The following is an 8,131-nucleotide window of genomic DNA, read 5'->3' as shown; positions in this document are numbered from 1 at the left end:
CCAGTTCATCACCGTTGTGTACCGATCTTGACTCTTAAAGAGTCCTCCCTCCCCTGAGCTCGGCACAAAGACTCAGGGGGTGCGGGTTTTATCGAGTTGTCCTCTCTAGATCCGCCATTATCAGTAGAAGCAGGGGCACCTCGTGCAGGACGTGAAAACTAATCACGCGTGACATTCGTCACTATGGCCGGTCTAAGACTGAAATCAGTCCCTGATCCAGAGCCTGAAACCACTTATGATATCCAAGCCAAGTATCTTAGCCCCCCCCCCCCCCCCTCTTATATATAAAGCACAATCTTCTTCTACATATACTTCGTTAATAACGTAGGAATAAAGCAACGTAGAGAACGTAGAGCGTATTTCCTATTCACTGTCTAACACCAACTAACACATCTGTATTATGCTTTGCTCTTTGACCACCGTCTTACCAAACAATATAGAACGATAGCAAGGTATTGAGAGAAACATTACTTTTATCACCTATATAGTAGAGCATGTGGACTGTGGAGAGATCTTTTTTAACTATGCTGAAAAACATAACCGTAAAAAGTGATCTTTTCTACTCTATGGCGCAGTTACATTGCACTTTACTGGTTTGTTTTTATTCCATTATTTTTCATTGTATATTGTATTTAAATGCAATACTAAGAATATATATATTAGAATGGGCCGATTTATTAACCGATATCGCGCCATCGATTTTTCGATAGGATTTGGGGTCAGGAAAAAAAGTTTCGCTACGCATGCCCAAACAAATAATTTTCGAGCCTGCGAAATTTCATTTTGCTCGCACTTTCGAAAGCAACTGCTGATCGTTTATCATATGCGACGTTGCGCCTGAGTCGACGTACCATACACATTCACCACTCTGAGAATGTAAACACGAATTCGCTAGCAAAGAATTTGAAAACATAGCTGTCCTGCTTTTACTTTCGTCCTCATTTGCTTTTTTCGACTGTATAGATTTACGACACTCTTTATGCATATGGCCTTCCTGACCATGAAATAACGAAACTTTTTACGATTAGAATTTTTGTCATTCTTTTTCGGTTGGAAATTCTTCGAATACTACAATCCAATTTGACGTCTTGCAACAACAAACTCTTTACGCTTTCGACTGTTAACTTCGATTTGGAAGCCTGCCTCTCCCAACTCAGTGGAGGTCTCCCCTTTATTCTGCTTCCAAGCTGCGGTGTCGACTTACATACTTTCTTGGCCGGAATGCATTTGTCCATTGGCATAGCATGACCTAACCAGCGAAGCCTTTGGGTTTTTATTCGCAGCACTATCTTCATTATTATTAGGCCTGGAAGCACTGCGGCCTTTGTGTAGATCTACTCTTCTTCATAGTAGTACTCATCATTATACTCCTTTGATACTTGTCGTCACGGCACGGCATTCCGGATAACTCTTCTCTCGAACACTCAAGAGCCGTCTCATAACGACACCGTCCATGATTCTGAGCCATACATCAGGACAGGTATGATGAGCGACTTGTAGAGCGTGATTTTTGTTCGTCGAGAGGAGAATTTACTTTTCAATTGCATACTCAGTCCAAAGTAGCACTTGTTGGTAAGAGTTATTCCCCGTTTCATTTCTAAGCAAACATTGCTTTCGCTGTTAATGCTGGTTCCCAGGTAGACGAGGTCGTTCAAACTCTCGTATTTATATTCAGTGACGTGGCTGCCAAGGCGTGAATGCACCGATTCTTTCATGGATGACAGCAAGTACCTCGTCTTAACCACATTTTATCTCGCCAGCCACTTTTTTGTATGTATATCGAAGAACGCAGAACCCATGCCGCGTTGTTAAGTGTATGCTCCATTATTTGTATCATCATAAAATTATCTTCTCCAGCATTAGGTTAAAGAAATCGTACGAATCGTTGGTCCGCAGCATCCTTTGGTTTCGAATAGGTCCTTCCTAATGTGTTGGTCAACGTCATTTGGCAGATGCTTATTACTTTGCAGGGAAGTTAAATTCAGACAAAGCAGCACACAATCAAGTTCTTTTCGCGCTGTTAAAGGCTGCTTTGAAGTCGACGAAAATATGGTGAGTTACTTATCGGTTAGTCTTTTCCAGGATCTGGCGCATTGTGAAAATCTAATCGATGGTAGATTTACAAGGAACCACTTAAACGCATAAGTGCCAATTAAGTAAGCAAAAAAGTGCAAAGGTCAAGCTGTGGAGTTGTGTTTTGATTTTTACTTTGCCTTATTTTGTTTTAAATCAATAAATTTGTTTTTTTTTTAATAATTATTCTGCTAAAAATAAGTGTAAACACGTTGTGTACTGCATTCAGCAATTTAAGGGCCCGCTTTTCTTTACTGAATCAAATTTTATTTTAGAAACAAGTAAGGAAGCCTAAGTTCGGGTGAAATCAAACATTACATACCCAGTTGTACACTTGAAATGCTGTTGTTGTTTGTTTTGTGTGCTTAATAGTGTTACAAGGCTGTGCAATAATACATATACATATGGTTCTATTATGGACTAATTTTCGTTTAAAACACCAATGACCTTGAGCGGGTAATAATACAGTTTTCCTTCAGACCTCAGATATGGGGATTTCCCTACTGTTTATTTTAAAATAAAAATATAACAGAACAATAAATATAAACACACAAGTGGCATTGTACTAAAAAGCGTTATTACAAAAAAAGGGCAGGGTTATTAACGAAATTTTCCAACTTTTACTAGAAATAGCTTATTACCTGCATCTACACACTTTTACAAAATCTTTATATAAAAGGAGATTTAACCGATTTAGTCCATTTTTACTGAAAATATTTCCTGTTAAAAGGCATACATGTGCACCAAATTTTTCGTCGAGTTATGGCTCTAGAAACGTTGAGAAGTGTATTGTAAGAAAGGGGCAGTGCCACGCCCATTTTTCAAGATTTGAAATTTTTCCCGTTGTTATAATGGCACAAAATACGATTGGTACAAAACTATTTTTCACTAAGATTTAACGTATTATTTTTGCCTACGACCATTTTAAAGTCATTTATATAAAAGTGGCGGTCTCCTTAACCAATCTTATCCATTTTTACTAGAAATATTTCCTGCTATAAAGAAAATAGTACCTGGGCGAACGAGCTTTGCTCAGCAACGTTTCGTTGTGCTGAGAAATCTTTCTAATAGTAATCTGTGAGAAATTGCAATTATTCGTTTAAAAGAAAATTATTTAAAATTAAGTCGAATCATGTGTAAGATTTTTTACGCAGATTTTTAACTTTATTGTTCTCCTTTTTTTCCGGCGAGTGAGGGCAGTATTGAGTGAACTGCGTAGCGAAATGGTTGTGTTGAACATGATTTGCGCTAATAAAGAAAATAATAAAACTATATGCTATATGTGATCTGTGTATTCATTTAAAAGGAGAACATAATTTGGTCCTACGAGCCGAAGGATGAAGTGGTTTTTACAGTGCACTGCAAATTAGAAAAATTATGATATAATTTGGAAATTATTGCACTTAATGAGAAAGCGTAAAATAGCGATAAAATCGTAAATGCGTCTTGTGCATTGAAAATTTGTGCACCATAAATTTGTAGCTTTATTCGGTTGCGTAGTTTGCCCTTTTGCCTTTGTTTCGGTGAAACCACGGTTTGGATTTGAGTAAAAATAGAAAAAGCGCAAGTGATGGTATACAATTCAGCGAGTTCTACGGCGTGTTGTTGTTATAAATAAACTCATTTTATTCATTTGAGCAGTACGCTCATCACTTCGGCGATATATGTACATATATGAGCCCTTTATTTTGAAAGTGGCATAAGTCATTTCCAAATCATGGTCTTAAATGCATTGTTATTTTTGAACGAATGCATATATTGATGGCTCTACAATTATAAAATAATAATAAGAATTGCATCTTTTGGATATTGGACTCTAACAACTGGAGGTGAGGAGAGATACAAACAAATTATCACTGAACCTAAACGACATGAAATGACATATGCCACTTTCAAAATAAACGGATCATATGCAACTGAATGTTGCATCCCTTTCTTCGGCGTTATCGTGTTTGTTGTTCAGTTGGCGAGAATCATATGTATACATACATATGTTTCAACTGTCATTTCAGTTGGCTACGCTGCGCACGCATAACTCCGGCAATTTATAAGAAAAACAGCGCCGCTGCATTTACTTCGGCGTGGTTGCGATTTGTTGCGAAATTGAACGCGACGTACACATCCAAACATACACACCCCATCGGGTTTATTCAGTTGAATAGTGCGCTCACCACTTCGGCGATATTTAAGCAACTGAGCATTGCTTCCTTTCCTTCCGCGTAATTGCGTTTGTGTTTGGTTGACAATAATTACCAGTTCATTCGTTTAAGCTGCGCACTCATCAATCCGGCGAATCATCATAAAAATTCAACGCCGGCACATTTATTTCGGCCAAGTTGCGACTTGTGTTGACATTTTGAGCGAAGTACGTATACATACAAATACATATCGGCTTATTCATTTGAGTAGCGCGCTCATCTTTGCGGCGACTAAACTTCGGCATAGAGGCAAAGCAAGGCGAATCCATACAGGTGGTGGCAAAGCGAATTCGACTATATTCGCCTTGATTCGCCTTAAATTTTTACCGACAAATGTCAATGTGAAATAGAACAGATCAAATATTGACAGCCATTTGCAGCCATTCTTTGTAAATAATTGTATATATAAGAGCATTTATTTACGTATTTCGGGAATAAATACGTGTAAACCAATCGTCATCAATCACTGTGTTTTGTTTTTATATTCATAAATAAACCTAATACAATTGTTCCAGGTGCAAATTGTGACACGATAAATCTAGTACCAAAAGATGGTTCAAGCCAGGATTATGGATTCTTTTTGGACTAATACAATGGTTGTTCGTCTAGTTAGACAAAAAATTTCACGTTTACCACAACTTGCCGACAATAGCAGAGAAGTTGCAGGTCCTGCGCTGTTTTTCCCATTTGTTACTTTTGTGCTGGTAGAGCCGTAGTCATATTTTTATATTGCTGTTCCATATTTGGCAGAAGAGAAATATTAAAGCGCAAGTTCGGTTAAAAACAGAGCGAATCCCGTAGAAGTCCTTTTAGTGTAACCATTTCCCATGACATAAGTACATTTGTGTGACCGTCTATATTATATTAAATGGAAATGGCTGCTTTTATCACACAGTCACACCAGAATGGCTAGACTGTTTTGGACGAAGTTTAACTCTAAGTAAACTAAGTATAATGGTCAGTAAATCGATAAATTTATAATTCGTTATACTCCACCTAGACCAATGATATAATTTCGATGATGATATGACCACGTTGAACCTTCTAGGTCATCAACCCCTTTCCGTGACATACTTGAGGTCGCCAGAGCCTCCCTGCTAAATAAACTGGATTCGCAACTAGTAGGTGAGGTCGACAATTGCGTTGGAGAGGTTACATAAGTTGCGCTGGCAGCACCTTGAAAAAGTTGCGCTGCATAACCCCTTGAATCCCTGGGCCGTCATCGTATGTACGAACTTCTCTTTCAACTTGTGTTGTGCTACTGTTTTTGTTTTTTATTTATTCCCACAAATTAGCGGGTCGCTAGTTAAATATTTTTGCCGACTCCGAACGGCATCTGAAAGCAGATACATTTTCGCTGAAAACGTTATTGGCAGAAATACACTCGATAAAACTTTTTCTAATTAAAAAAACACCCAAACATTTTCATGTTGCATTTCCCGGGACTTGAACCCAGGACTTTCGGAAGTTCTTTATAGATCGATTTGGATTAAATGTTGGAAAAATATATGTCCGCAAATGGATTGCACATGAATCAAAGAGTAAAGGAAAACGTAGTAATTTAGTAATCAACAAGGCATTTATTACTATTATTATATATTTAAGCTTAAAATAAATTTTAAGACTAAGAAAAGAGAGCTAGCTGTATATGCTGCTAAACAAGGCATGTAATTATACTAAGGGCATGCAATTTTATTCCTTAACCAATAATAAATATTATTCATAAAGAACTTAACTAAATAACAGATATGTATATATATATGCAAATAAAAATGAACATTTTTAGTTTTAAAGGTTTTGACTTTGTATGCTGCATATGAAAAGAGACAAATTAATGCCAAAATTTTTGGGGTTCCAATGTATCACAAAACTGTAATATGTAAAAATTAAAATTAGTTTACCTACATTACACGAAATTATGTTTTTTTTTAATATAACTGCATATACAGCAGCGAAAAACAGCAATAGCAATTGCAATTTTCAAACCTTCAATGAATTTTGTAAAGAAACTTTGCAAACCAATCTCAAAAATTTTCTCGAATTTTCGACTTTTTTGAGATGGTTTAGCATAGCTTCAGTTACAGAGTTCATAGAAGTTTTTCCTTAAGGAAGTGGCTACGAATAATTTCTTCATCCAGAAAATCAGTTGTGAGCATTGTGAATTGCCATTTTTGTGAACATTTTACTAACCCTGCTCAAAGCTTTATTTTAATAAACTTTTTGAAGCCCATTAATCTTTGCTTTGCTTTTTGAATTTTGAGTCGCCTATTGAGGTTTCTTGTGCGGAAGAAAATTCTGCATTTAAAAAATAGCCGCTTAGCATTATCGGGCAAATCTACAGCTGCACTTTTTCTCATTAACCTGCTGGTGGATACTTTTCGCATGGGATATTTCAAAGCCATTCATATTATGGAAAATGTTCTCCAAAGAGATCACACCACTTAAAAATTTTGTGCATGGCTTTTTTAAATACCCATTCGACGCCAGGTCTACATAGGAGGAGGTGAACTCTGTGTTGTGATGCTCCTCTAGTTACAGCTTTTTGATCACGTACCCTGAAATATACTCCAAGGCATCCTCTTGTAACACACCACATTCTTCTAACTGGGAACCATTCAGCGCGTTGACAACATCTGTTTCGATTTTCATGGAAGCTTCTTCATCCACATCCATTTCCTCGAAACCGTTACCTGTTTCTTGAAGACACTCTGTGTTACGCGCTATAAATGTAAAAAATAATATAAATATTCAGACTGAAATTTCGTAGCATTGGTTCATATTATATAAACCTAAAATGTATTTTCGAATCCTGTATTTAAATTATTTTGGTGACGGGTGATCGTTTAATCCCCCTTTACTTCGAATAGCACCAAACAAATGCTCCAGAAAATCTTTGTTTAAGCGACTGGGGAGTATATATTCCACCTTTGATTTGGAATTAATATACTCGTACAGCAATACTAATGCTCGGTTCGTCATCAATATTCCCTTCTGAAAAAATTTTTTACTAGGAACTATAGGCAACATCATGTAGTTGTTCATCCTATTAAGCACGTCTAACTGTTTGGGAAGCGCTGTTCCAAATGGTTCCTTAAGTGGTAAAGTTAAAGCAAAAAAGGTTTATCTAAAACAAATCGAGGGCTTACCTTGCCGGGATAACCGAAAGTGTTTATACTCGAGTTAAGTACATCGAACCAGTCATTGAAAAGCTGAAAAAGTTCAGCGGTCTCAGTTGGCGGGTATACATCGAACCCTAGTGCGGAGCAACGCCTTATAGCATTGCCAACTGTGTTTGAAAACAGCTGCGCTGCAAGTTTTACTTTTTGAAGCCCTAAACCTAAAAATATGTTTCAACTGCATAAATTTCGTGAAGAAGAGAATCTTTATTTACCTATGCCTTTAACTGACAAATGTTCCTGGTTAATTTTAAAGGCTATGGATACATCCGATGGTGATGTGTGTTTTAACACGTCGCATATCGTCCTATTCGTCAGTAGCTTATTTTCGCAGATCAACCCACCCTCGTTGCAATGATTTCTTATCAATTTCAGTAAGTGTGGCGGATCAGCAAACGCAAACACTTTATCGTTGTTGTCACATGGATGTGGAAACCACGGCTTGTCTGAAAATTTGTAAAAGTGTTATTAGAAACACTCCAACACTAGGGTAGGCACCTTGTCGTTGGTGGGAGGGCTTATCCCAACTCCATAGCGCCCGACTATGTGGCGGAGCGGCTTTGGACTGAAATCTACGCCGTTTCGCCTCATAGGAGGGCGCCGGGATGTCAGTGGCCAAGAGCTGTCAACCCCCTAATCCAGGGTGTTATGCGGACCGTGTCTATTGGACGATATGCTGAGTTC

Source organism: Eurosta solidaginis, chromosome 5 (genome assembly GCF_040869045.1).
Source record: "Eurosta solidaginis isolate ZX-2024a chromosome 5, ASM4086904v1, whole genome shotgun sequence".
Lineage (NCBI taxonomy): Eukaryota > Metazoa > Arthropoda > Insecta > Diptera > Tephritidae > Eurosta > Eurosta solidaginis.
This window is presented reverse-complemented; position numbering follows the sequence as displayed.